Consider the following 27,688-nt stretch of genomic DNA (forward strand, 5'->3'; position numbering starts at 1 on the left):
AAAGGATGATAACTCATATCTAATAGATATGTATATAATATGTATGTCTATCTACCTAGCTGTGCAGATATGACTATCAAAATCAGCAAAAAAAAGCTAAAATGTTAACAGTAATGATCTCTCTCTGGTTCTAGGGTGTGTGTGTGTGTGTGTGTGTGTGTGTGTGTGTGTGTATGTTTCTGTATTTCTTTATAAATGTTGTTACAAAATATATTAGAATAAAATAATGCTATTAAGGAAAGGAAGAAAGTGCTCATGTGAGGAGCTCCCGGGGTCGTTTGGCCACGAGTTTGGAAATAGTCTCCTCCCACCGACCTTCCCTGAGGGAGCTGGACTTTTTGGTTTTGCTCTTCATTTTCTGTCCCACTCCTGCCCACTTCCGTTTTCTTGTCTTTCCCACTTTGTTTCTCAGCACTTCCTAACCCTGCATCACCAGGGCAAGACTGACATTCCTCCACAGGATGTAGCTAAAACAGTGGCAGATGTTTGTTAAATTCCTTTTTAAAAATTCACTTCCAATATGAATTGTTTTTCTGATAGGATTGTGTAAAGGAGGCAGATGACTAGGAAATGGGGTTATTCTTGGCTCTGACTTGGGCTCACTAACCAGACTGGAGACTGTCACTTGGGCCAAGTGTTCTTAACTCCCTTTATGAGCACCTGCAGCCTTGTTGGAGCATCAGCAGAACATTCACCCTATACTGAGATGTACTACTGCTCCCTTTGAGGGGAGGGAAGCATTACAACCAGCCGATATTTAAATCATTTTGGGGGATAATTAAGCACATTGTCAACAGTGAATATTGCCCCAGAGTAAGCATGAACTTAGTTATTAGATGATGCTGTAGAAATTTGTAGGAAGGTCACTGACATTCTTCAATTCACTCGAGAATAATGAACTGGGTAAGAGGTTTATGTGCCCAAAGAGTGCAACTAATTATAAGCCCAAATAGCACTAAAAAGTATGTAATTCAGAAAGGCCTTGTACTTAGAATTTCTTCAAATAATTAACAGTGAAACACAAAATGGACCCTCTGACAACGTTGCCAAGGTAGAATACTTTTCTGGAAGGTTCAATGGCGCTGCGATACAAAGCATTTGGTTGGGAGACCTTTGATGATTTTCAATCATTTTGTCCTCGTTGGTGTCCAAGGACAGTGAATAAATATTTGAATTGGCAGTAGTGCAAATGGTGCAGCTGAAAATGGGGCACAGTCCCCTGGAGAGACACAATAGTAGTAGAAAAGACCTGAATAAATAATCTAAATCATTGTCTACAAGTGTTGGCTAAAAGAGGGCTCAGTTTTTCACTGGACTCTACACTTTACCAAGTCCTCTGATTCCAAAAATGGAACATGATAATAGGCAGGCTGTTCCTGGATTTCCCTCCTTGCCTAGGCTGACTAGCAGTTGGAAATCATGGATGAAGATATGGAGCTGAGTTCCTACATGGATAGCTCACTGCAGCTCTATGTTCAGGCACTTGTTCATTCATTCTGGAGCTTACCTTTTAGGGGGAAGAAGATAGTAAAGAAAAATTAATAATATCAGATATAAATAAATTGTAAATCTTCAATACATGCATGAAACAGCCACTAAAATGCAATCTCTGTGAGGACAGGTGGTTTTGTTTTCCTGTACTTCACTATCAAGACTATTGCCTGGCGCATAGCAGATGCTGCAGAAATATGCATTGCATGAAGAAGAAAACCACACAAAGAAGTATATAGATTCAGATAAAGGGTTAGAGAGTGATGAGACTAGAGTGGCGCAAAGAGGCCTTAATTTAGATAGGCTGCTTAGGGAGAGAGCTTTTTGAGAATTGACAATTGAGTAGAGATTTGAATTATAACAAGGAGTTAGCCATGTGAAGCTCTGAGGGCTGAGTGTTGCAGACAGAGGCCAAGAAAATGTCGATCATTTCAAGGCACATCAGGAAGGTCAGTGAGGCTAGAGGGGTTAAGGAAAGAGGCAGAGTCCAGAGATGAGGCCAGGGTCATGTGTAGGATCAGATCAAATATGATATCATAGGCCAGGGTGAGAGGCTTACGTTCTAATCTAAGAGTAATGAGGACCCACGAGAAGCCTTATAAGAAAAATTTGATGTGCTCTGACTTACTTGAAAAGATCAGTGTGGATGCAGTGTGGAAAATAACGTCCTTAACTATAGATATGGATTCATCTATTAAATCTTGCGAAACTAAGATTCTGTGTAACACATTTCAGGGACTGCTTTTTAAGAAATATACTAGAGGAGAAATGACTAGGGATAAACTGAGAATGTGGCTGCAGTAATAAAACTCAGATGTGAGGGAAACTAAAAGGTAAAAGCAAGAAGAATAGATAAGTTGTGGGAGGGGAAGAGGTAGGATGACACCCTGACGGGGGCCTGGGTACCTAGACGGATGGGAAACGAGGAGCGCCCAGCGGGAAAAGTGACTCAGGGGCCGTAAACAAATACTTACCTGACTGTGTACGCCAGTCCATACACTGCTTTGGATATTATAAAGAGTATATACCGATAAGAAAGACAATCCCGATCCTCAAGGAGTTTGCCATCTTGGGAGGGGACAGTAATTAACAAAGAGACCATAATGTGGCAAAAATGTAGAATAAATAAACAAACCTCTACTCTGGTACATCACAGAAATACTTACGTAGGGTCCCCAAAAGACCAAGTTAAGTTTCTCCGTCTTCTGTCTTCCCATTTAATTAGATTTTAATCTCTATTTTTGAATTTAAAAATCTAAAGCATTCTTATTATTGTCAGGGTTAGCAGATAAAATAGAAGACTGAAATGGGACCCCAAGGATTACAGTTGCAGTGAGTAGAAATGAACTTGCCAGGACAGGAAAAGAACCATCCAGGTTTTAGCCTTGGCACTGGGTAGATTAAAGAAGAACAGCCCTACCTCCTTCGAGAATTTGTAACCATAAGCTAGACTGCATATAGGTTTATACTCAGAATTCATGTTATCTCAGTGTTCTGGAACATCTCAAAAGGAAAAATTCAGCTTAAACTAGTCTCAGGTAGGTAGTGTCACATGCAAATACTCTCTGGAGACATGTAATCTTAACCCAGATCTCAAAGTATTCTCATAGGTATTTTTTTTCCAGGCCAATGGCCACAGTTTAAAAAACTACACAAGGAAATGAAGCACTGAGAGAGAAAGTCAGCAGAAATAAGCAGATAACAGATTCAGGCCCACAGAGACTATATAGACTTTGAAACTATCTGACACAGTGAGCAAAAATAATGAATGTTTAATATTTTTTGTAAAAAATAAAAACTTCTTTAAAATAGAAACATAACCAATTTGCAAAAGAACTAAATAAATATAACCTCTCTAAGTGAAAGACATAAACATTCCAATTTAAAACTAAATGGCTAAACAGATTAGGTATAACAGGAAGCAAATTAGTAAACTCAGAGATACAAAGAAAAGATAAAAAATTCCATTCAGAGAGACAAAGGGATAAAAAACAGGGAAGAATGGTAAGAGAAGTAGAGTTTAGAGAGGGTCTAATATGTGCCAAAGTTCCAAAAAGAGATAACGAGAGAATGGAAGGGGGGCAATATTCAAACACAATAGAATGCCTGAGAATATTCCAGGGTTGTTAAAAGATGCCAATAATTAGTAACAAGAAATAGTATAAACATATATATCATTATTTTTTTAATGCACATAGTGAAATTGCAGAATAACCAAGAAAACAAAATGCTCTTAGTCTGTGGAGAAGGATAAAGAGACATAGTATGTAAAAGAAAGAAAATACCTTGAGAAGAGGACTTGAAAACTTGGTGGATGAAAGGAAAATCAGTCATTTCAGAAAGACACTAAAACAGTGGCAGAAAGTTCTTTGAATTTTTGATGAAAGACCTGGAATCATAAAATATAGGAGCCAGAAGGGAATGTTGGCTCCAGGCCCAGCTCAGATATCCTAAAAGTATGGAAGCATTTTTACTTGTTTTAGTCCCCTAGTTCTTCTAACAGAACAAGTCTTTTTTTTCTGAGCTTCTGATATACTTTGTATTGATGCTGGGGCCATTATCATTGGGGTACGGTGAATTGTAACTAATCCACCCTAGTCAGGAAATACATCTTATTCATCTCTGCAAACCTAGTACCTAGTGTATGCCTACCATTAATTTATTCCTTCCACAAATATACTTTGAATCCTACTATCTGCTAGGGCTACAATGATGATTAATTCCTACTATAATATGGATCTAGACTCAGGGTCTTGGGGGATGCAGCCAGTAAAAAGACAATGCAGAGACTGTTGTGTGAGCAGTGTCACTAATGGGATTATGAACAATTGACTAAGAAGATAATAGGTTGGGCCTGCTGAGTGCAGAGTGGCAGCCACTGATATTAGATCCCTTGCTAAAGGGGACGCAGAGAGGTCTAGAGACACTTGAGGAGAGACTGGAGACGGAGGCTTTGGGGAGAGAATGGAGAGAGTAGCTAGTGGGATCCCCGTGCTGACTCCTCCGCCATAGAGCTGCAGCTAGAGAGGACGCAATAACCCCACCCCAGGAGGGACTCTACCCCACCCTGAGTTGTCTAGGGCAGCCTGCTGAGTGCAGAGTGACTAGATTAACAGCTGAAGGAGACAGCCACAAATAGTAGATTCCTGGAAGTCTTGAATAGACTGCTTAAGGTCAGACAGGGACAACATCTGACATCATCAGAGGTAGATCCAGAAAGTAAAAACAGCAGTCTCCAACCATAGAAGTTCACACCACAAAGTCAGGAAATCAAGACAGATCAATTTAAGAATCAGAAGCTAAAGAGAAGCGTCTCACAAATAATGGGAAGACAAAGAAATATGCCCCACTTGACGGGAAAGGAGGAATCCGCAGAAAGAGAACTAAATGAAATACAGGCAAGTAAACTGTCAGATACTGACTTCCAAACAACGATTCTAAGGAAGTTCAATGAGCTCACTGAGCTCAGAGAGAATTACCAAAAACTACAGTGAAACTACAAGGAACTTACTGCAAACTATATCAGCATGAAAAAGGCCATAGAAACTATCAAGAAGAGATAAGAGGAAATGAAGAATACAATTTCTGAATTGAAGAACACAGTAGAAGGAATCAAAAGCAGGCTAGATGAAGCTGAGGACTGAATCAGCAAGCTGGAGGACAAGGTAGAAAAAAGCTCCCAGAAAAAGCAAGAAAATGAAAAAAAGACTCAAAAAGAATGAAGAGGCATTGAGGGAAATGCAGGACAACCTGAAACATAATAATATCTATATAATAGGGATACCAGAAGAAGAAGAGGATGAGGAAGAGATAGAGAACCTGTTCGAAAAAGTAATGATGGAAAACTTCCCTAATTGGAGGAGAGAAAAAGTCACGCAAGTCCAGGAAGCACAGAGGGTCCCATTCAAGAGGAATCCAGTAAGGCCCACTCCAAGACACATCATCATTAAAGTGGCAAATATCAGAGACAAACAGAGAATCCTAAAGCAAGCAAGGGAGAAAGAAGTAGTAACATATAAGGGAACCTCAATACAGCTAGCAGCTGACTTCTCAGCAGAAACACTGCAAACCAGAAGGGAATGGTAAGAAATAGTCCAAGTAATGAAAAGCAAAGGCCTACAATCAAGACTGCTCTACCCAGCAAGGCTCTCAATTAAAATGGAAGGCGAAATAAGGAGTTTTTCCAGACAAAAGAAGGTTAAAAGAATCCACCTTCACCAAACCAGCACTACAAAATATGCTAAAGGGACTGCTTTAAGATGAAGAAAATATTTCTATGAATACCCAGTTCCTTTCAGAGTTGCAAATACTTGATATTACCAATATTTTTAATACTCATTAATCGGATTGTGACAATGATGTTATTTTAATTGTTCCCTTACTATTTGTTGAAACTAAACCAGTTATAGTATATTTCTTGACTATTCCTATATTTTTAAAAAAAGCTTTAAATGACTTTTTAGTGTTCTTTATCCATTTATTGATTAAATGTTTGTAGAACTTTTTTCCCTAAAAAATAAACAACCAAAAATAAAGAAAAAAACCCCTATTAACCATATTTTAGATGTGCTGCAAATACTTTTCTATTCTATTCCTTGTCCTTTAACTTTTTTTATATGTATATTACTATATAGTTAAATGTTTAATATAGTCATATTGTCAATATTTACTTTATAGCTTCTGGGTTTGAATATTTTACTTCAAGTCATGAAAAATATTAGTTCTATTGTCTTCTAAAACTCCTTAGAGTCTACATATTGATTTTTAACTCACCTAAATATTGTTTGTATAATGTATGAAATAGGGTTCTATATTTGTTTTATTTCAAGTAATAGTGGTCCATGCACCTTATTTGCTGAATAAGCCTTATTGTACCCATTGTTTTGAAATATCAACTTAATCATATATTACATTGTCAGACAGATATATACGTTTGTCTTTAGAATGCTCATTATATTTCATTGATCTACTTGATTATTTCTGTGCAGGTGTCATGTTGGTTTATTTGTTGAGACTTTATAATGGTTTTAAATTTTTTTAAATATTTTAAAATTAAATTTTACATTTAAAAACTAAATAAAATCAATCTGCATTTAAGAAAGAAAGAAAGAGAGAGAGATGGAACTACTACCATTTGCGACAACATGGATGGAACTGGAGAATATTAAGCTAAGTGAAATAAGCCAGTTGATTAAAGACAAATAACATATGATCTCACCTATAAGTGGACCCTATTCAAAAAAATAAAGTAACAAACAAAATAAACCACAGGCATGGAGACATGGAGCAAACTGAAAGTGACCAGAGGGGTTGGGGAAAGAGGACAATGGTGGAAAGAAGGGGAAGGGACTAGACAAAGAACATGTATGAATGACCGATGGACATGGACAACAGAGTGGGAATTGACTATGGGAGTCGGAGATGGGGGTGGGATAGGTGGAGGGGGGTAAAGGGGGAAAAATTGAGACAATCGTAATAGAATAATCATGATTTATAAGTTAAATTTTAAAAAAAAGAAGATAGTAGGTTGATACCTAAACCAAGGTGTATGTGTAGAGGGGGAGGAGCAGGAATAGGAGGGTTCCTCAAGGAAGTGAATGCTTAGATGAGACATGAAAAATGAGTTTGATGGAAAAGGGGGGAGAGAGGGTAGAATCCTTTCTATGTGGAAAGCCTTGAAGGGAGAGAGAGCTAAATTCGTGGAGGCAATTCCTTTAGTAAACAGCTCATAAGATTCCCACTGAAGAAACTTAAAGAGAGTGACAAGATCTTTTCAGAATACAGCATAGTTGCCTTTGGCTTAAAAACATACAGGCTTTTAAGGAAAAGAAGGATAAAAATACAAAAATGGATTGAAGAGATTTTGGGATAGCTAGAGTAAAGAGTAGGTGTTGGGGCTCAAGGAAATAAAAAGAGACAGGAGAGAGAAGACCAAAGACACTGACCAGTGGCTGGATCATTAAAGAAGCTTTTTTGTCATGTCAGGGAACACTGATTTTATCCAGAGCCCTGGGAAATTATTTTAGGTTGGTAGGCGGTTGTCACAAAATTTAAAAGAACTCTATTATTACAGTATAGAATGTGGATTTTGAGAGTGAAAGAGCAGAAGGAGAATTAGGGAGACCAGTTAGGAGACTATCACAGTATTCAAGTGAATGGCGTTGGTTGCAAAACTACACTATGGTAGAGGAGATTGGTCAAAGTGGACAGAGTGAAAAATATTTAGGAAGAGAAATGACTTGGGACTCCTGTGGGTTAAATTATTTCTCAAGACAAGATGTTCAAGATCTAACTCCTGGACCCATGAATGTGACCTTACTTGGAAATGGGGTCTTTGCAGATCCAATGAAGTTAAGATGAGGTCATACTCAATGAGAGTGGGCCCAAATCCAATGACTTACGTTCATGTAAGAAGACCATGTAAAGACAGACACAGACACGGAAGGAAGATGGACATGAGACTGTGGAAGTAGAGATTAGAGTGATATAGCTACAGGCCGGGAATGTCAGGATTGCAGGAAGTCACCAAAAGCTAGGAAGAGGAGAGAAGATTCTCCTCTCAGAGACTCCAGAAGGAAACAGTTCTGCTGATTCTTTGATTTTGGACTTTTGGCTTCTAGTACTGTCAGAAACATAGACATATCTTGGAGGTATTGTGGGATAGTTTCCAGCCCACCAGACCACTGTAGCAAAGTGAATATTGCAATGAAACGAGTCACACAATTTGGTTCCCCAGTGCATATAAAAGTTATGCTTACATTAATACAGTGTCTGCAATAGCATTATGTATAAATAACATATGTATCTTAATTTAAAAATACTTTATTGCTAAAAAATGATAACCATCCTCTGAGCTTTTAGTGAGTCATAATGTTTTTGCTGATGAAGAGTCTTGCCTCGATGTTGTTGGCTGCTGTCTGATCAGACTTGTGATTGCTAAAGATGGGGTTGGTGGCAATTTCTTAAAATAAGACAGTAATGAAGTTTGCTGCATTGATTTTCTCTTTCTTTCATAACCAGTTTCTCTGTAGCATGCAATGTTGTTTGATAGCATTTTACCCACAGTAGAACTTCTTTCAAAATTAGAGTCAATTCTGTCAAATCCTGCCATGTTGCCTTACCAAGGTTTATGTTATATATCTCTTGTTGTCATTTCAATAATCTTCACAGCATCTTCACCAGGAGTAGACATGCTACTCTTCCTTCACTTGAACACTTAGATGCCATTGTAGTGTTACTAACTGGCCTAATTTCAATATTGTCGTGGCTCAGGGACTAGGGAGGCCTGAGGAGAAGGAGAGAGATGGGGGAACTGTTTGTTGTGGAGCAGTCAGAACACACAACAGTGATTGATTGTTTGGTACCTTACAAATACCATATGATCTCACTTCTAAGATGAATCTAATAGACAAAATAAACTAATAAGCAAAATAAAACGAGAGACGTAGAAACATGGAACAGATAGACAGCAGCCAGAGGAGAGGAGGAGGGAATAGTGGTAGAAAGAAAGGGAAGGGACTAGTCAAAGAGCATGTATGAATGACCCACGGACATGGACAACGGTGTGGGGATTGACTGTGGGAGAGGGGGGTGGGCTGAGAGGAAGAGGGCAAAGGAGGAAAAACTGGGACAATTGTAACAGAATAACAATAAAAAAAAGTTTGGTGTCTTATATGGGCACAGTGCCTGGTGCCCCGAAACAGTTAACAACAGAAACATCAAAGATCTGAGCACAGATCACTGTAACAAGTGTAGTAATGAAAATTTTTTGAAATACTTTGAGAATTTTTGGAAAGTGGCACTGATTGACTTGCTCGATGCAGGGTTACTACAAACATTCAGTTTGTAAAAAATGCAATATGTACGAAGCGCAATAAAGCAAAGTGTAATAAAATGAGGCATACCTGTATACATATCTGTTGTTTTAAGCCCTGAGTTTGTAGCGCTTTGTTACAGGAAACTAATACAGTGATATAGTGTGTTTAGGTGACAACATTTTCCTCTGCATTCTGCCTTGATCTTTAAAATATCAGAAAGATAGCTACTAGAGCTTCTTTCTAATCTACCTGCATCTTTTTAACAGAAAGAGGAAAGCTTTATCCTATGTGATTGGTGGGTTTGAGAGAAGGAACTCAGAATGCCTAGGGAAATGGCAAGTTTAATGCAGGGTCAGGGAGTGGTAAGAAGTTCACTTTTCAGGGCTCTAACTCATTCTCTATTTCAGCCCTGTAAGTAATCAAGTTGATACTTTGATCTTTTTTTTGTATGACTCGCCCACCTTCCCTAATCTTAATTCTCCCTCAGTTCTGAATTGTGGAGAAAAGTATTTCTAACAAAGCCCAGAGAGAAAGGAAGAAATAAAGGATTTCCTAGAATTTTGGCGTGAGCAGCTGAGTGGTGCTGTATTTGGAGCCATGATGTAACTCAGGAGTAGGAGCTGTTGGGTACACAGGTGGGAGATGAAAGTAGGTAGGAGGTGCCTCATACGTTTGCTGAATTGAAGGGAGCCCAGCCTCCTCGTTGTATGGATGAGTAAACTGAGCCCCAAGGAACCCCAATCACTTGTCCAAGGTCAGACAAAACAAATGCAGATTTGAAAATTTATGGTTCCTATGAATTCTAAGTGCTTTCTCTATATTCTCCACTCTGCTCCTTTACGATTACATATCCTTGCTTAAAAATATTCATACACCCACTCTAAGAGACTGTATTATGCAGCCCTGCTGTGCTATTCAAGACCATTGACCCCTGTATCAGTTAGCAAAAGCCTACATCACATTGTCAGCTAAGGAATGCCTGTTCAGGACACAGGCCTTGTGACACTTCAGTTGGGGGGTCCCCAGGATATTTCATCATTGCAGTGTTCATTTCAAGACCTTGCTTGGAATCTCCACTCTATTCAGGAGGCTCTGCCAAAGTTGAACAGCCTGGAGCAAAACAGAACGATTCTTTGGACAATGAAGTAAGAGTCCAGGGCTGCAGGAGCCAAGCTGGAGAAGGCGACGGATCGGGTATGCAGTCTCACTGAAAGCAGATTTTTTTTTAGCCTCTCCATTCAGACAACAAGAGAAGGTTACAGAAGGCAAAACCCGGGATTTTCTGACTCTGCTTAGGTGCACTTCACATTCTCAGCATCCAAGAAAACTTTCCAACTAAATATATTGTTACAAAAAAGGAAAACCAAGACAACATACATTTATCTCCCTTGCTGCCTAAACAGAAACAAACTGCTGAAAAACAAAATTTATTCTCCAGCAGATATTTTCTGGTCATTACTTTTTGCCCAAATTGCTGGTTTGTGTAAACAAACGAGGGTTTGTGTAACCAATTCCTTTCATCTGGGGGGTAAAAAATCTAAGAACCATCCTGTGTGATTTGCTCTTAAAAGAAAAAAAGAGCCTCTTACATTTTTAAAAAGATATTTTGAAAGACTCTGACTATTCATCATCAGGAATATTTTAAAGAAGTGATGTTTTCTTTTTGTATCTTCAAGTCGCTATAGCAACTGGATAACTTTCTACTCATGAATCAGGAGGCACCAGCCAGAGAGTCTATCCTTCCCTCTAGATCTGGAGGTTTTGTCTACAGCTCTGCCTTTTCAAAACTTCACAGATTTTGGAAATAGTTTTCTTCAAAAATGTTTCCCTTGATCTGAGAGTTTTGCTGTGTGCAGTGCCTAATTCATTACTGCATATTTTCTCTTGTGCCATTTGATGGCTTCTGTGGACTACCACGTATGTTTGGATTGTTCTTTCTCTGTACTAATGCGCTTTTATTTCTTACAGCTATGGGAGGTTTTGCTAAGTCTCCAGGGCTGTGTAGTAGATTATATTGAAATCCTTCCCCTTTCTCTTCCTTATGTATACCATCAGCCAGAAGTGCAGTGTACAATTAAAAATGGAGTTTTGTTTTGCACACTATTTACTGATACCATGTTTAAAGAAATCATAGTATTTCCCATAAAAGTATGGACTACCTCAAGTTCTGCCTGTGACAGTTGATAGGGGCTGAGCAGCAAGTAGCTCCCCTAGATGGGGATACCCCTGTGCGGCTGAGCCCCCAGCTGCCAGGCACCTGTAGGTATTTGAATTTAGGACCCTGTTCTTGTCTAGTTTCCATCCCTGCCCCAATTTTTACAGATATGGGAACTGAGACCTAGACTTTTCAGAACTTGACCAAAGCTGAAAGTTAAACTAGCAGTAACTTGAGAATTAAGTCCAGATTTACTGACCTCTTGCACGGTGCTTCAGGTTTTCTGAAGGTCGAAACTAGGTCTTAGGGTATTTGTCCTACAGAGTGGAGCATACACTAAGTACTCAGGAAATACATTGTAAACTATGACTACAACTATACAAATGCACACAGGTAATCACCAGGAAATGTTTCGACAACTCTCTTTATTGTGAGCTTTTTGAAAAACACTCTTTGTGTTATTTTGAATAAGAAGGGAATTATTTTGCAAGTATAGAGAAACACATCACCAGCTACTGGGTATGTGTGTGTGTATATGGGGTGGGCAAGAAGGGAGAGATCCTCTGAGTATATTCTCCAAATGGGGCAGCGGCAGCTTTTCAAGATTTTTCAATTGTAATAGTCTGATCTGAGGGCTGGGAATTATAAATAAGGTGAAAGAATATTAGAAATAGCACTATGAGCACAACACTGATTTATTTAGAGAAGATAGTGAAAGATTAGAAATGTTTTTGTTATTTGTCCCCCCACCAGTTAATGAATGGTACACGTCCTGGTCTCTAGCACACAGTGAGTCTGTCTCCTCCTCTGCGTGTTAGTACAATCCTATGTCTGTGGTATAAGGGTGGGCCCCAAGAGTGTGTGTGTGTGTGTGTGTGTGTGTATGCACGTGCAAGCATGCACCCACAAGTATGTAGGGCGCTTTTGTGGGGATGGGAAATGAGTTGGTGAACAACAAGTAATACTGTTCATTTTTTGAGAGCCCTTTCTCTTTGGATCGATTCCCAAAGAGAAGAGAAATTAATAAACAAATCCTGATTGTTTCGATGCTACATAAAGTAATGGGAAAAGTTGGTCATTAAAGAGAAGTCAGGCTGTGATAATATTGAATCCAAATGACTGATGGGGAAATGAAGCCGTTACAATAAAAATAAAAGCTTAGCACCTGCCAGTGAGGCAGGCAACCACCTGCCACAAAGACATGTCTTATGGGGACTTGCAAGGCTGAAGATACTCTTTCAGAGAGCCTACAATGGCCTGAATGCAAGAGCTTTGTGGTGACAGAGAAAAGATTTTATGGAACAGCCAGACACCCAGCCTCTTCCAAACCAAGCTCTTCTTCCTATTGAACTTCATGTGACTGCTCTAACAGCATTCCAGTGTCACTTAGGTCTGAAAACAAGGGGGATTTAACAGTGTGACTAAGTCTACACAATAACACGTAAAGTAGAAAGCAGGCTGACAATTATCTGCCAAATTGGGGGAGAGCTCTGCCTGACGATGAAATACCTTAAGTTGGTGGTCTATCTAGGGTGATTCTTTTGGATAATTGAGGCTATGTCTTCCCTTCATTTCATGTTTTATGGTGCTGACTGTTCCGTGAAAGCCCTTCTATTTTCCTTCTCCATGGCATGGGAATACCCCAGGACTAGTTCGCAGTGTGCACTTAGAATAAGAGCTCCATTTTATAGGGCTGGCCATTTTGCAGTTGGCTGATTCCTCTCTGACGCTACAAAGATTCTGTCCCCAAGGCCACTGTTCTTCCTGCCATTTCACGGCCCTCTATGGGCCTTCATTCATATTGGCAGGTGATAAGCTATTTTCAACCCATGGGTAATCACAGTAATTCAGCATTTTTCCTTATTAGCACTTCTGAATGGAGAAAGTGCACAGAAACTGCTCATCTGTGCTGTCTCTTTTCTCTAGGTTTAGAGCTTTTATGCTACAGATGGGCTGTGTTAGTCCAAAGAGATAAAATGAAAGAGCATCCACCAATCTTTCTAATGGTAACAAATTATACGGATGAGAATGCTCAGCATTTCTTTCTTTGCTTTGAGAGAAGCCACTGGACTTGTAGGAAAGCCATTGTTATTTTCATCCCTGGTTCTTGAGACCCTATTGAAAGAGACATTATCAAGTGATAGACGCACACATGGGGCCTAAGGGCATGAGTGTTCCCTCTTGGTGATGAGGCAATTTTCTAAAGCTGACAGATTTTAGGAATCTCCAGTAGTTTCTAAAAGTTTTGACACTGACGGAAGCTGGGCAAGCTTGACCACAGAAGGCTTAAAAGCTCAAATTTTTTGGTATGTGTCTAGAACGGACAGGATTTGGTTTCCATAAAAAATATCACCACAAACACCAATGTTCTTTACTAACACTATAAAAGATGAAAGGGCGCATTTTGCCCTGAGAAATAAATAAGCACACATTTAGAAACATTTGGAGATACCCGTGATTTACCCACGCCACCATGATTCCTCCTTTAGGCCCATTATTGTTAATTATGTCTACACTTAGTAAGTGTATGTAATTATTTTTTACAATGGACTATTTACTTCATTCATCTGACATTTTGGCCGATAGCTTTGCTATATTTTTGAGGAAATATGTATATTTAGCCTACTATATGGATATTTCTAAGCACTATGCTAGTGTTTTACTGTCTAATAGATTATTTGAGAATTGTGCTTTCTTTGACCAGGGCTATATTTAATGGGCTTAAAAGGAAATGTGAGGAAATTTTCTGTCTTTATGTTAATTTTAGAAGCTATGCATTCTAAAAGTCTGAAAAATGAGCAGGCATAATAAGATAGGTATCAGATAGAATTATAAGTCAGAAGAAAACGTGTGGCTTGAATAGACAACAAATGCTAATTTGTTCTTCTTACAGGATTGCAAACTTGGGTGGTTTTTCTTTTAACATTTTATTTGAAAATAACTTCAAACTTAAAGAAAAGTTATAAGAATAAAACGGATCACCCTTTACCCAGCTTCACCTATTAACATTCCACCCCATTTGCTCTATAACTTGCTACTTGCTCTGTGTGTGTGTTTTCTGAGCCATTGAAAGTAAGGTACATACATTGTGGTCCTTTATAGCTAAACATTCAGTGTATACTTCCTAAGAAGAAGTACATTCTCTTATATATCTACTGTATAGTCATCAACTTCAGGAAATTTAATGTTAATAAATATTCTTAACTAATCTACAGTCTATATTCCAATTTTTTTAAAAAAACTGACCTGATTATGTCTAATAGGTATCTGTTCTAGGATCACGTATTGCATTTAGTTGTCTTATCTCTCTAGTCTCCCGTAATCTGGAACAGCTCCTTGGCTCTTTGTCTTTTGTGACACTGACATTTTTTAAAAGGTGACAGCTACTTTTTTACAGCATGTTTCTCATTTGGCATTTGTCTGATATTTCCCATTGTTTAGCCTCAGGTTAAGCATTCCCAGGCAAATTACTGCATAGGTCATGTGGTGTCCTTTTCAAGATACCGTGTCCAATTCCACCTGTCCCTCTTTAGTGATATTAATTTGTACTCTTGGTTTTGCATCTCAAGAAATTTCCTTGCACTTTAATCCAGCAAGACACTGAGTCCCTGAAACCAATGAACTGTAATAATAAGACAACTAAAAGGAAGCTGTTCCAGGAGAGAGGAAGAGGTGTTTCAGAATTTAGAGTGAGCATCAAGGCAGGAAGTGACATTTGAGATAATAAAACAATATTAATAGTTGTGCCATTAATATTTATAAGAAATGCTAACTTCTGAGTCCTTACCATGTGCCAAGCACTTCGCTCTGTACTTTAAATAATGTATTAGTTTTCTATAGCTGTCTTAACAAATTATCACAAATTTAGCAGCTTACAACATTGCAAATCTATTATTATACAGTTCTGTGGGTCAGAAGCTGCGTATGGATCTCACTGGGCTAAAATCAGGCTTCTTTCTGGAGCTCTAGGTACTGGTTCTTTGCTTATTTGGGTTGTTGGCAGAATTTGGTTCCTTGCAGTTGTAAAACAGATCCATTCTTTTGCAGGGTTATCAGCTGAGGGATGTATCCAACTTTTAGAGGCCACCCACATTCCTCACCTTGGGCGGTCCCTTCAGCTATGTTCAAAGCTAGCAGTGATGAATCTCTCCTTTCTCATCTCTCTGCATCTGTAAACAGTCTCCACTTCTACGGATTTATACTTAGATTCGTCCCACATAGATTATCTAGGATAACATGCCATCTTAAAATCTTTAACCTTAATCACATCCTCAAAATCCCTTGTGCCGTGTAAGGCAATACATTTAGGGGTTCCCGGGTTAGGGTGTGGACACGGTTGGAGGAGCCAGTCTTCTGCCAGCCACAGGTGGGTTATCTTGTTTAATACTCACAACGATGCTGTGAGGTAGGTACTGATATTACTCCAGTGTCTATGATGCTACCAAAGTTTAGAGGAGTTAAATGAATTTCCCGGAATTGCACAACTGGTAAGAGGCTGGGGCAGGATTAACTTTAGGTGAGGGGTTTATCTAATCTCAAGGATTAAAATTTTTATTTTAGCAGCAAAATCCTTTGCCAAATGGAAACTTATGAAAATTCAGATACATAAACAAAATGAAAGCAAAGCTGCCTTGGCAAAATTTGGAGAAGTGGATGGTGGGGGAGAGAGGGACTTCACCGAATAGGGGGCAGACCACGGATCCACCCAGGCTCTCTGTTTCCTGCTAAAGATGTGAAGTTCAGAGACAAGTGTGAAATCACTTGCCTGAAGTGACCTCTGGAACTGGAGTCTGGCTCTTTCACTCCCCACAAGGGTGCTTTGAAACTGCACCACAGATTGGCCTGTTAGGATTCTACCCATTTGTTTGTTCAAAAATCATGTATTAAGCATCTCCATGAGGTTAGCAGGATTCTAGGTGCTGATAATACAACAACACAGATAATAAAGTCCCTGCCTACCTGCAAGTTATATTTCAGTGAGGGAAGAAATACAGCAAACACGTTTTAGAAGTACATTTAAAAATTAAAATACCAGATGATTGTTTGTGATCTGCCAGAATTCAAATAAGGTGATTAATGTGTATATGTGGGGGTGAGGGGTGGGGACGAGACAGAGAGAGACAGACAAAGATAGGCTGGCATCTTTAGACCTGGGTGCTGAGGGGAACCCTCTTCGCAGATGACGTTTGAACTGAGATGTGACGACAGGAAGGAGCCTGCCATGTTAATCTCTCAGGAAGAGCCAGGCCAGGGAACTAACAGCTAGTGCAGTGCCTGGGGCAAGAATTGGCTGGAAGTAATCAAGACCAGGACCCCCAACTGTAGCTGGAGGAGGAGGATGAGGGGAGGATGGAGGTAGATGATGAGATCAGAGATGTGGAGGAGACTTAAATTAGTAAAGCTCTTCAAGTAACACACACCTCCATAGGTTGTCGAGCATTATCTATTAGTACTAGCTGAATCAGAATTAGCAAGTGAAGAACCTCTGGCTTGTTGGCAGCAACAGCCTAGTGCTCCATCACGGGAGGTGTTTGTTCATCGGACAGGCTTCCGGTGCTAAGTTCCCAAGTGGCCCATCCCATTAATGTGCATTTGGGCACAAAATGTGACAGGTGGACAATGGCTTTGGGTAACTGTCATTAGCCATGGTTAAGTTAAGCTGTTGCTGACTTCACGATTCTGATTTGCATTTTAATATTCGAGGGTGTAATTACTAAACCCAGTCCAAGGAATAATTGACAGATTTTATGTTTGAAATCTCAGTAGGTCACACTTCCCATTTATAAAACTTTTTAGTTGCTCCTTTGCTGAGCACATAAAACGAATTTACTCCTGAACTGAGACCTTGTATGCCAAATTTTTATAGCCTTAAATATAGTATTTTGTCACCACTATAAATGGTTCTTGACTCACCTCCCACAGGCCCTTCAGTGCTAAAAGCAAGAGGCCTCCCTAATTCACTTGTTTCAATTCATAGAAGACTTCTAAGTTGAAGCCAGGTCTTTTGGATAATATTTCAAATGTACAGACTACATTTCTGCTAACATAGTAAATCTGCAGTTTTACAATTGGGTTGGGCGGTTAGCATGATTTTACTGGGCCTTCTAAAAGCACTCCTTCACAACAACTCCCTCTCTCTTTCATGCCTCACCTCTAGACCTCACCCAAAGGCTTGATGTTATCACTGAAATGTTGGGGACGTGGTAATATAGAGACTGCATTTTTAGGTTGATTTATTTTTCCAGTGGAACAACTAGGTTTCTAGCAATTATTTTAGGGCATAAAGTTCCATCATGATGATAAATCAAGCTGTCAGTTGTTGCTGGTCCAAGTTAGAGATTGGAGAGGTTGAGAAACTTTTCTACTCTAATATTCTACCCTTTGCGCCTCTAGATTATACATGTTACCCCTCTGGAGGTAATTCCACATTTGCCCTTGGATTTTTTTCTCTTGTCCTGGTGATCTGATTGAATGGGGACTGCTCAGGTAGAAATGCTTCTCTCCCAGGAATCTCCTTGGCCAGTCCTTAGTGGCCATGGAACAAGGGGCTGAGAGGCGGACATCCCTGGTCTGCCTTCCTGGTTCACACAAAACATCCAGCTGTCTTGCCTAGTGGTGGATCATTTATATGTAGTCAGAACACACTGTTTTTATGGAAAAAGTCTGAAGAAAAGTTGGCTGCTACAGTGGCCATAGGCACAGCTGGGAGGAAGAAAGGTTCGACTGACCCAGTAATACCACCAGTGAGAACATGACTGGTGTTTGGAGATTTCAGCATGGATACCCCTAGCCTCCCAGTGCTCCAGCCTCGGGTCTTGACCGAGGGCAGAAGAGGCATGGCCTTGCCAGAGCCCGCCCCTGAGCCCGCTGCCTTCTCTGGCTTGCCATGCTGTCCGGCCCCCATTCTGCTTCTCGTGCCCTGGGCTGCAAGCTGAACGGAAAGCTGTTGGAAGGGCCGCAGCCAAGATTTCTGGTGGGAGTTGCAGGGGGACTTCATGGAAAGGATGAGGCTGGACTCCCACCAAATTACCCTCCTGTTGACTTTCAGAAGGCTGGAATTTCAGGCGCTCGAGGTGCAGAGGCAATTCACTGACACTCATTGTTGGCTCTACTCTTAGCTGGAGACCTGCCGCTTAGCAGCTGGGTATCAACAGGCAGATACTCCTGCCTCACCCGCACTCAGTTTCTCTCTATTCTTGTGTCTGCTCTGTGACTTAAATCAGTTTTTTCTCCTTAACCAGTGGAGCTGGAAGCTCTTCCTACCATCTGGTGAAGGGCTGCGAAATGGCTGTGTCGCAGTGGCAAAGGGAGCAGAGTGTTGGAGGTGAGATGAGGACAGCTAAGAATAGGCACCAAAACCACAGATATTTACTGAATGCCTACCTGACGACAGGCACCATGCTAAGTGCTTGTGACACAATGGCACACAAGGTAGACGTGTGGCCTCAGATCACCAACAGGCCTCTTGATGATGGCAGATATGATAGAAAAGAGTAAGTTTGAAATGGAGATAAAGCAAATGACATTTTATTTTGATAGTAACAATAGAGCTTTGTGGTTTCTCTCTCTTAGAGTGTCCAAGAAATATCTTTCTAGTTTTCCTTGTAATTCTTAGGGCTATATTAAGAGGTAAAAGGAAGGCAACTCATGGATGTCTTCCTTTATAAAACAGGATGGAATTAGGGAATGAAAAGTGTATGGGACTTACCCAAAATTTTTTCGTTGTGGTAGGGGAAGGATGGAGATAGATGGTAAGATTTCAGGCTCCATTTTCCACAGTGCCACAAAATCAAATAAGCCCTAACCATCCATAGTTCTAGTCCCTAATGCGGGTCTCACTTTCAGTTTTGTTTTAAACCTGATGGATAGACGTAAACTGAGGTCTTGGTTGCTGAGTGGTATTATAAAAATCAAACATTTCACTAGCAGAGCGTAATTTGGCAACATTTTTTCCAGCTCACGATTCTTAAACATGCAAAAGAATGATTTTCTAGATAGTTCTGTGAAGGTAAAATCCATCTTAGCAGCCCAACGGCCCCTTATTCCCAGTTTCTGAAAGTTTACTGTTGCAGGCCCCACATTGCTTGCAGGGATGGCAGCTGGACTTCTGAACCACCCCCCCCGCCGCCCCCCGCCGCAACCCTGTATGCTGTGCTCGACCGCACTGTACTTTTGTTTAACTAGGTTTGTTTTGAAAGTAATTGACTCAGTGCTCTTTCTGCCAGTATACGTGATCCAGAGGGCCTTGGCTCACAGCTCAACTTCACAGGTCAGTTACACAACAAGTAGGAGGAACTTTGATTATATCCGGCTCTGAGGGAAAATGGTGTAATAACACGAAGAGCCAAGATGATGAGCTAATTGCTCTAGAATTGAACTTAGGATACCTCGCCACTCTTTTCTTCTCCCCCATAACTGTAAGAATGTGAACTTGAATGCAGGAGAAGGAGCAAAGGGAAATTTCAGGAGACATAACTAAGGAGCATTTAAGGATATAAATAAGAATGAAACAAATATGGCAGATTGATCTTTTCACAAAAATAATGTCTGAGTGCAGTCTACTCCGGAAAAAGAGTAAATATTTGGATGTTCTGTGGGTTTGCAGCCAGACAGTTCTAAGTTTGGACTTGGCTCTAAAACTTGCTAGCTATGTGACTTTGGGCAAATTACATAAGCTCTCTGTGCCTTGGCTTTCACATCTATAAAATGGGGATAACATTTTGAATGGACGATTGTATGAGAATTAGAGATCATTAGATCATTAGAGTTTGGCAAATGCCTACCTATATGGAATGGACTGCAAGTTGTAATTCTTATAGTATATTAAATAATGCATGTGCCTCTGCTTCAACTTTAATTCTCAAAAAAGTATTTTAAACATGATATTGAAATGATCAGTTTAATGTACCTATCTTAATCAGTGATTTATTTACCCATCTTAATTAACTCTGATTGCACATTAGAATCAGTTAACAATGAAAAAAAACCAACACAGATGCCTGAGCCTCACCCCAGATCGATTAAACCAGGGACCTTGGGAGCGGGCCCTGACTGGGGTGGCTCAGTGGGCTGAGCATCTTCCCGCAAACTGAAAGGTCCTGGTTTGGTTCCTGGTCAGGACTCATGCCTGGGTTGTGGGCTGCGTCCCAGCTCGGGGCATGTGAGAGGCAACCAATGGATGCTTCTTACCCTCTCTTTCTTCTCCATTTCCATTCCCTCTAAAAATAAGTATGTCAAATCTTAAAAAAGAAAAAAAGAAACTCTCAGCGAGGGTCCCGGGACTGCATTTTACATCCCCCGGGGTGACTAACATGCATTTAGGACTGAGAACCACTGGCCTTTCCCACTTACATGTAAGCCCTTTGAGGACAGAAAACATGTTTTATTGTCCTTTATATCCCCATGCTTACTTAGCCTGATGTAGATGCTCAGTAAATATTCCTTGGACCAAATAAAAAATTAGAGGAATTTGTCCAAATTCCCCAAACTGGGCTCATATGGGTACTTTTCTTGGGCAGTAGATAAAGGCAAGAGTGTCAGCATGTTGTTATTCTTACAAAAGGGATTTGAAAGAGTAGGGTAAAGAAAGGTCACTGTCCTTTCAGCTGACCCTTCACCTGTTGACTACATCAATTTATCACGGGTCCTCATTTTGATTCTTTAGTTGTCAAGGGATCAGAGACAATAGAATACTTTGGGAAATACTTTCCATCAGGTAAGGAAAAAAAGCAACTTCCTTAGAAAAAAATTTCTTTGAAAGAAGGAGAAAGTCAGACACTGCCATGGTACGATAATGGGCAGGATCAGAGAGGCAGAAGAGAGAAGTCAGTGGAACAGAGCGGGCACGTGTTTGGGACTATTTCATGTACAAACATACGATGTGAGACCTTGGAACGTACCAGTCGCAGGCCCAGTTGTTACCATGCTGAGAATGTCGTTAGTGTGTTCACAGGCACATGGCAAGATTGCACCTCCACACTATGTGAGCTTGGGCGTGACCATGTGACTTGCTTTGGTCAAAAATATGGGAATGGGAGTTACCAGTGTTGCATTCTGGGGAAAGCTTTAAGGGCCAGCGCGCTTTTCTTCTGCCACAACAAGGTAATGGCCACTCTATCCGCCTGGGTCCTGGATCGGTGACCATGCAGGGCAGAGTTCTCAGCTGACCCGTGATGGAGATGTAGCAGGAATGAGAAATAAACCTTTATTGTTTTAAGTCTTTGAGGATTTGGGGGTTGTTTATGATCAAACCCTGCCATCATAGTGCATACGTCTGACAAAAAGCTTCTAAGCCAACTGCTTGCTCTGTGAAAAGGGGTAAGAAAGTTATGCAGAAGGTTGCTTGAAACTGACTGTTTAACAATCCTTTCATTTCCCCTATGCATTACAATTGGTCAAGATTCAATGCTTCTCTAATCTTCAGTTTCTCCATTTGTAAAAATCGTTGGATTGTAGGTATGAAAACCCATCATCTACCCCAAGTGTCTAGTAGATTGCCTGGTGAATGATGACGCTTGACAAACAGTAGGTCATACAGCCCTGTTACCTGTAGAGCAAACTGAACAAATGATGGGGAAGCAGAAAGCACAAAGTATGCAATAAATACTTGCTGAATGAATTAATGAAGAAAGTCAGGATGAATAAGAGATTGTGGAATTACAAACTGCAAATTCTTCCAGTGTTGGTTTTTTTTTTTTAAGTTTCATTTCTTCTAAACCCCCCACCTTTGAAAAGAGATATCATTTAGAAAAGGAGGGGAGATGGAGGCTTCAATGCATGTAAAGAAAAGCAGTCGTTTTAAGTTTTTTTTAGGATAGCACCGTCTAATGCAGCTGGCTTGTTTCTCTTTTCTTCAGCAAACTGGTGACAATGCATTTAGGTTCTAATTCTTCCTCCGAAGCTGCTTTTTTTTTTTTTTTTTTTTTTTTTTTTTTGGCCTTTTAAAGAAAAGAGGCATCCTGAGCTGCCCTCTCCCTTCTGTCCCTGGAGATGGTGGTAGTTAATAACTACCTGGGTGAGGCTCTAAGGTCCCCTGGACCGATGGGAGTTAGGCACTTGGTCACTGCAAGGAAGAACTTTTATGAATGTTGAGTTTTGCTTTTACTATCAGCAACTTCTTTCCAATTTAAAGGAGATGCTATCCTAGTATAAATTTTATTCTGTAATGCCTTGGGTTTCTAAGGAACCCAAACTGTTTAAAACTGTTTTTGTGCCCCTGAAAATTTGTGGGAAAGGTCCAATGGGAGATTTGGGTAAAGGGAAAGAAATAGTGATCTGTGACTATATTTGATTTGAAAAGCACTGTATATCTGCCTTATTGGAAAACTAAAACATGAATTTTATGTCTCAGATGTTTCAATATTTTTTCTTCTATAAATAAGGTATCACTCCTTAACAGAATTATAGAATGTTTAGATGCATTCATGACTTCTCCCCACTAGGTGTAAGTATCTACCCCCCCAGTCCTGACAATAAAAAATGTCTCAAAACATTGAATAATATTCCCTGGGGTCATCCTCACCTTCAATGAAGAATCATTGGTCTAGGAACTTTCATCAGGGATACTTACTTGTGTCCCTGATATTTACTTGTTAATTTATCACATCAAGAACTGCATGATAACAGGTTGTAAGGAACTAATGATAGTATTGTTTACTATAGTAACTTGGTTAACTTGGTAATCAGCAAATCTCTCCATTGTAATTAACTATTAATTATGGAGGTACACAGAGTGTGATTGTCCTGTTCCCAAACAATTTTCCACTTAATGATTTTAGCATCCACTGGTGAGTCTCCCTTGATACACTAGAGGATGTTAGAAAATGTTGATTTTCTAATCCTTCCCCTGCATATACCAGCTAAATTTTTCTGTATAGAAAAGCTTTCTTCTTTATTCTGTTTTCCCTTTCTCTTCCTTTTTCTCTTCTTTAAATATCATTGAGACATAGATTCTGTTTTAAATGAATTGTAGTTCTTTCTCATCAATATTTTGATGCTCATATTGTCCAAATTGGCCAACGGGAACCCATGTACACTAAATAAGGTCTCACTTGTTATGACTATCTAAACCACTTACATGGTTCAAATCAAAGTGTGTAAAAAGGTATACCTAGAGAAGTCTCGCTCCTGCTCCCTTTCCCCTTCCTCTGTAGGTAGCTACTTTGATTAGTTTCTTATTTATCTTTTTTGCATTTCTTATTAAAAACTAAATGAAGGAAATATAACTATATTTTATTTCATCATCTTTTATTACTGCAAAAGACATGTACAATGCAAAAATTTTTTTTCACATTGCCTTCTACTGAACAGAATACATGAAACTACATATAGATCTTCTTTGCTCTTTTTATGGCTGCATAGTACTCCACCATGTACGTGTACCTTAGTTGATGCAGTCAGTCGCTACGACTGGGCATTTAGGTTGTTTCCAATAGTTTATGACCACAGATAATGTCACAGTGAATAACATTGTGAGTATGCTGTTCTGAATTGTGGGATGTATATTCTCAGGGGAAATTTCTAGAAGAGATGTCATGAAGTCAAAGGATAAATGCATATGTACATGTGTTATTTACTGTCAAATTTTCTTCAATGGTGTTTGTATCATTTTGTCTCGCTACCAGTAATAAATAAGATAGTTTTCTTACAGTCTTGCCTGTATGATGTGTTGTAAGTTTTTGAATTTTTGCCAATTTGATTGGTAAGACATGGTAAGTTGCAGTAATTTTAATTTGCATTTCCCATATAATGAACAAAGTTAAGCATCTTTTTCCTATAATTAAGGGGTCTTTGTTTCACGTGACTCTAAAAACCTATTTCTTCTTAATTTTCTAGTTCTTACCCTTGATCAAGCTCCTGCTACTTAGTATGTAGGTTTTTGAAATAATCTTCTAGCTGGTTTCTTTGCCTACAGCCTTTCTCCTTTTGATGATCCTGAACACAGTTAACATAGTTACCAAGTTAATATTTACTAAAACAACTCTTTAGAATACTCTTTTTAAAAGAACCTTCAATTATTCCCTTTTAACCACAGTAGTTTCAAAACTAATTTTTAAAGTTGTTAGTCCAGAATTCAGGATATGATTTTCGACCACTCTCCAAACTTCTCTTTGCCAACTCCCTCATATTTATTTATTCCTTCTTCAAAACATACATTATTGTCCTAAAATCCATGACGGAATTTTTTTCCTCTAAACCTTTTTTCCTGCTATTGTTCAGGTCAAAAGCCCTTCTGCAGTACAGCCCTGCACTCTTATCTGTCTAAACTACAAGGCTTATATCAAGTCCCACTTTCTGGAAGTCTTCTTTGACCACTTCAGTGCCCAGGGGTTCCCTCCTTACTAAATTCGGTTGGTACAAGTCTTTGTCCCCGTATTTAGCATTTAACTTTATGGCGCCCTGTTTTTTGCAATTACTTAAAAGTTAAAAATCTGTGTATATATTTCCCCAAGACTAGGGTCTATAGGAGTTTTAGTGAGCAAATGCTAATGGATTTTCTTCTTACCTCTGAGCCAAGATAAGGGCACAGTGACCTCTATTTTGTTGACAAGATAATGAAATAAAGAGGGATTATACAATTAATAAAATCAATCATTGAGTCATTGGCCACGTAGATATGAGCCCCAAATCTCAGGTTATATTCAAGTGTCATACTACCACATTCCCTAAATTTAAGGGTGCCTAAAAAATTAAGTAAAAATGATTCTATGTATATATCTTCTCAATTACTTAACAAATATAATTTAGATGACTTAGATTTCTCTTAGTTAAGATTTCCATTCAAGATACTTATTGGAAAGACAAAGAATTCGGCATCAAATCCTCTTGGGACAAAATGGTGTTATATAAAATGCCATTTGTTTTCAGCCTGATAAAAGGCCCATACTCACATTTGACTGGAGAAAACATCATCTAAATCCTTATGTCTCCTAAGCCATGCATCTCTGCTCTGCATTTGGGCAACTCTCAAAGTCAGTTCAATAAACATTTACACATTATTGTGCATTTATTATATCATAGACAAGCTGTTAGTTCTTGTGGGAACAGAGTGTGTAAGTCACAGAGCTTGTCCTCAAATAGTTTAATGTCTAGGTAGTAGGATGTGTACATATCAAATATTAGTGTAAAAGGTATTATTATTGGCCTACAAACAAGGGAAAACAAGAAAAGGAAATTAATTCTACTGGAGAGATCAACAAAGGCTTCAGAAATAAGGTGATAACTGAGGTCAGTTACGGCCATCCAAAAATACACAAGGCCCAAATGTATACTTTATAAAGTATGAGAAATTTTAGTATTTAAAATAAGAAATTAGTAGCCTTTAAAATCTTCTAGTCACGTTTCCTGTAATCCTACTGTACTTTGTACCTATTTCTGCTCTGATAGGTTGTTTGGCAAAAGATTTGGCTCCAGGAGTGCCACTTGTGACATCCAGAGAGAGCCTTACAACAGGGTCACTGCTGTACCAGCTTTGAATTCCCAGTGCAGGCACATAGTAGACAACTAAAATTTCATAAAGGAGTAAACTAAGTATTTTGAAAGCACTTTGCGAAGTCAACTGAACTTTCTAATTTTTGCATATTGGTTATTTTGGATTTTAAGTCCCCACATGGCCTGTATGTGCTATGGAATTCATCTTCCACTGGCTACACTTCAGTCTCATCTTCAGCTGGGTCGGCTAAGGGAAGGATGAGCACAAAGCAGATCCCCAGTGATCGTGCTTGTGGCCGCTCCCACCTCCATGCCAAGATCCGCACTGATCCTGAATGGGTCCCCACGCATTCATACATCCCTTTAAACCTGAGAGTCCAAAATCATAGAAATCATAGGTTTGAAATTTGACAGGTGCACATGCAGTGTGTGCATGTGCATGTGCACACACACCCCTCTCCATGATGCACAGAGATGCCAGCAAGGACACACAACACCCAGTAGCAAAAGCACAAAGGGAGATGACAAAAATTAGCTGGGTTGTGAAACCTACTGGGCAAATGCGTTCTGAGGTGGGCAAAAAGGGAAATCAGTATAGTCAAAAACATTTATCCTTGCTCCCTGCAAGAACAATCACCTCTTATCACTTCACAAGAGACACTAGAATTTTCTTATCTTTTTAATTTTAGTACTTTTATTACTTATATTTAGGTCTAAATTTGCTTCTCAGAAAATTAGCATTTTACCCTTAACTCTTACTCTAAATGTTATCCCCTTCTGAAGTTCAACTTCATTATTATTTTTATTGTCCGGTAATATATGCCCCTTTTCATAGTGGAAGATAATGGGAGAATGGTATTCAAGTTCCTAGAAACCTCTATTTTATAGTTATAGATATTATAAAAATACATCAATTCCATTTAAGGCAGAGAGAATTGGTGACTGCCTTCAGGTAAATTAGAATTCATGTGTAATATTTAAGAATTAAGGAAACCCATTAGAGAAAGTCAATAAAAAGACTACTTTATCCTGGCACAGCCTGACCCCTTGCACATTCACAGGTGTTTCATGAGGCATTGCTTTCACTGGGCAGCTTATTAGAAACACAGATTCTTAGGCCTTACCTAGACCCATGAATCAGAATTTGCATTTTAACAAATTCCCTGTGGGAATTCGTGTGTGCAATAAAGTTTTAGAAGCATGAGTTAACCAATCACAGGACTTCATGGAGGTTCCATGAAGAGAAATTATTCCATCAATCTTTAATTTAGGTTGGGTTTTCTTTCAAAGATCCACATGCCCACATGCAAATTAGTTTCAATATCTTGCCTAAATTTACATCAAGATACATTCCTGAAATTTGCTGGCTTCCCTACTTTTCATTTTGCAACTGGTCCAATGGTGCTCTGTGGTACAGACTGCCCCTACAACCCTTCCCAGGGGAGAACCAGGTGTGCACGGGGAGAGAAGGGGAGCCAGGGATGTGAATTAGAAGACTGTGGGGAAGACTGACAAGTGCTTTTAATTGTGTGATGGGGATTTCAATTTACTGTCACCACATTGTTTTTGTCCTCAATGGATTGTCTTAGTCTTTAACTCATTTTTGCAAAGGAAAACCCTCAAACTCCTGACAGGCTTTTGTGTTTCATATACCAAGTGAGTGATTAGGCATATTTCTTTGCTTGATCTTATTTCTCTCCCACCATTGTTTATTTTCAAATTTGTGACCTTGAGAATTTAAGGAGAGGCTGAGTCCCAGGTACCGGGGAAACCTGGTTGCTGTAGGTATCCCCTG

At 39.4% G+C, this 27,688-nt stretch overlaps 1 protein-coding gene across 1 annotated transcript in view; it reads right to left on the reverse strand.

Moving 5' to 3' along the window:
• PCSK5 (proprotein convertase subtilisin/kexin type 5) overlaps window positions 1-27,688 on the reverse strand; it is a 413,154-nt gene that overhangs the window by 49,958 nt on the left and 335,508 nt on the right. The window lies entirely within an intron of this gene.

This window comes from Pteronotus mesoamericanus, unplaced genomic scaffold (assembly GCF_021234165.1).
Source record: "Pteronotus mesoamericanus isolate MK-2021 breed Mesoamerican mustached bat unplaced genomic scaffold, CSHL_Meso_final contig_73, whole genome shotgun sequence".
Lineage (NCBI taxonomy): Eukaryota > Metazoa > Chordata > Mammalia > Chiroptera > Mormoopidae > Pteronotus > Pteronotus mesoamericanus.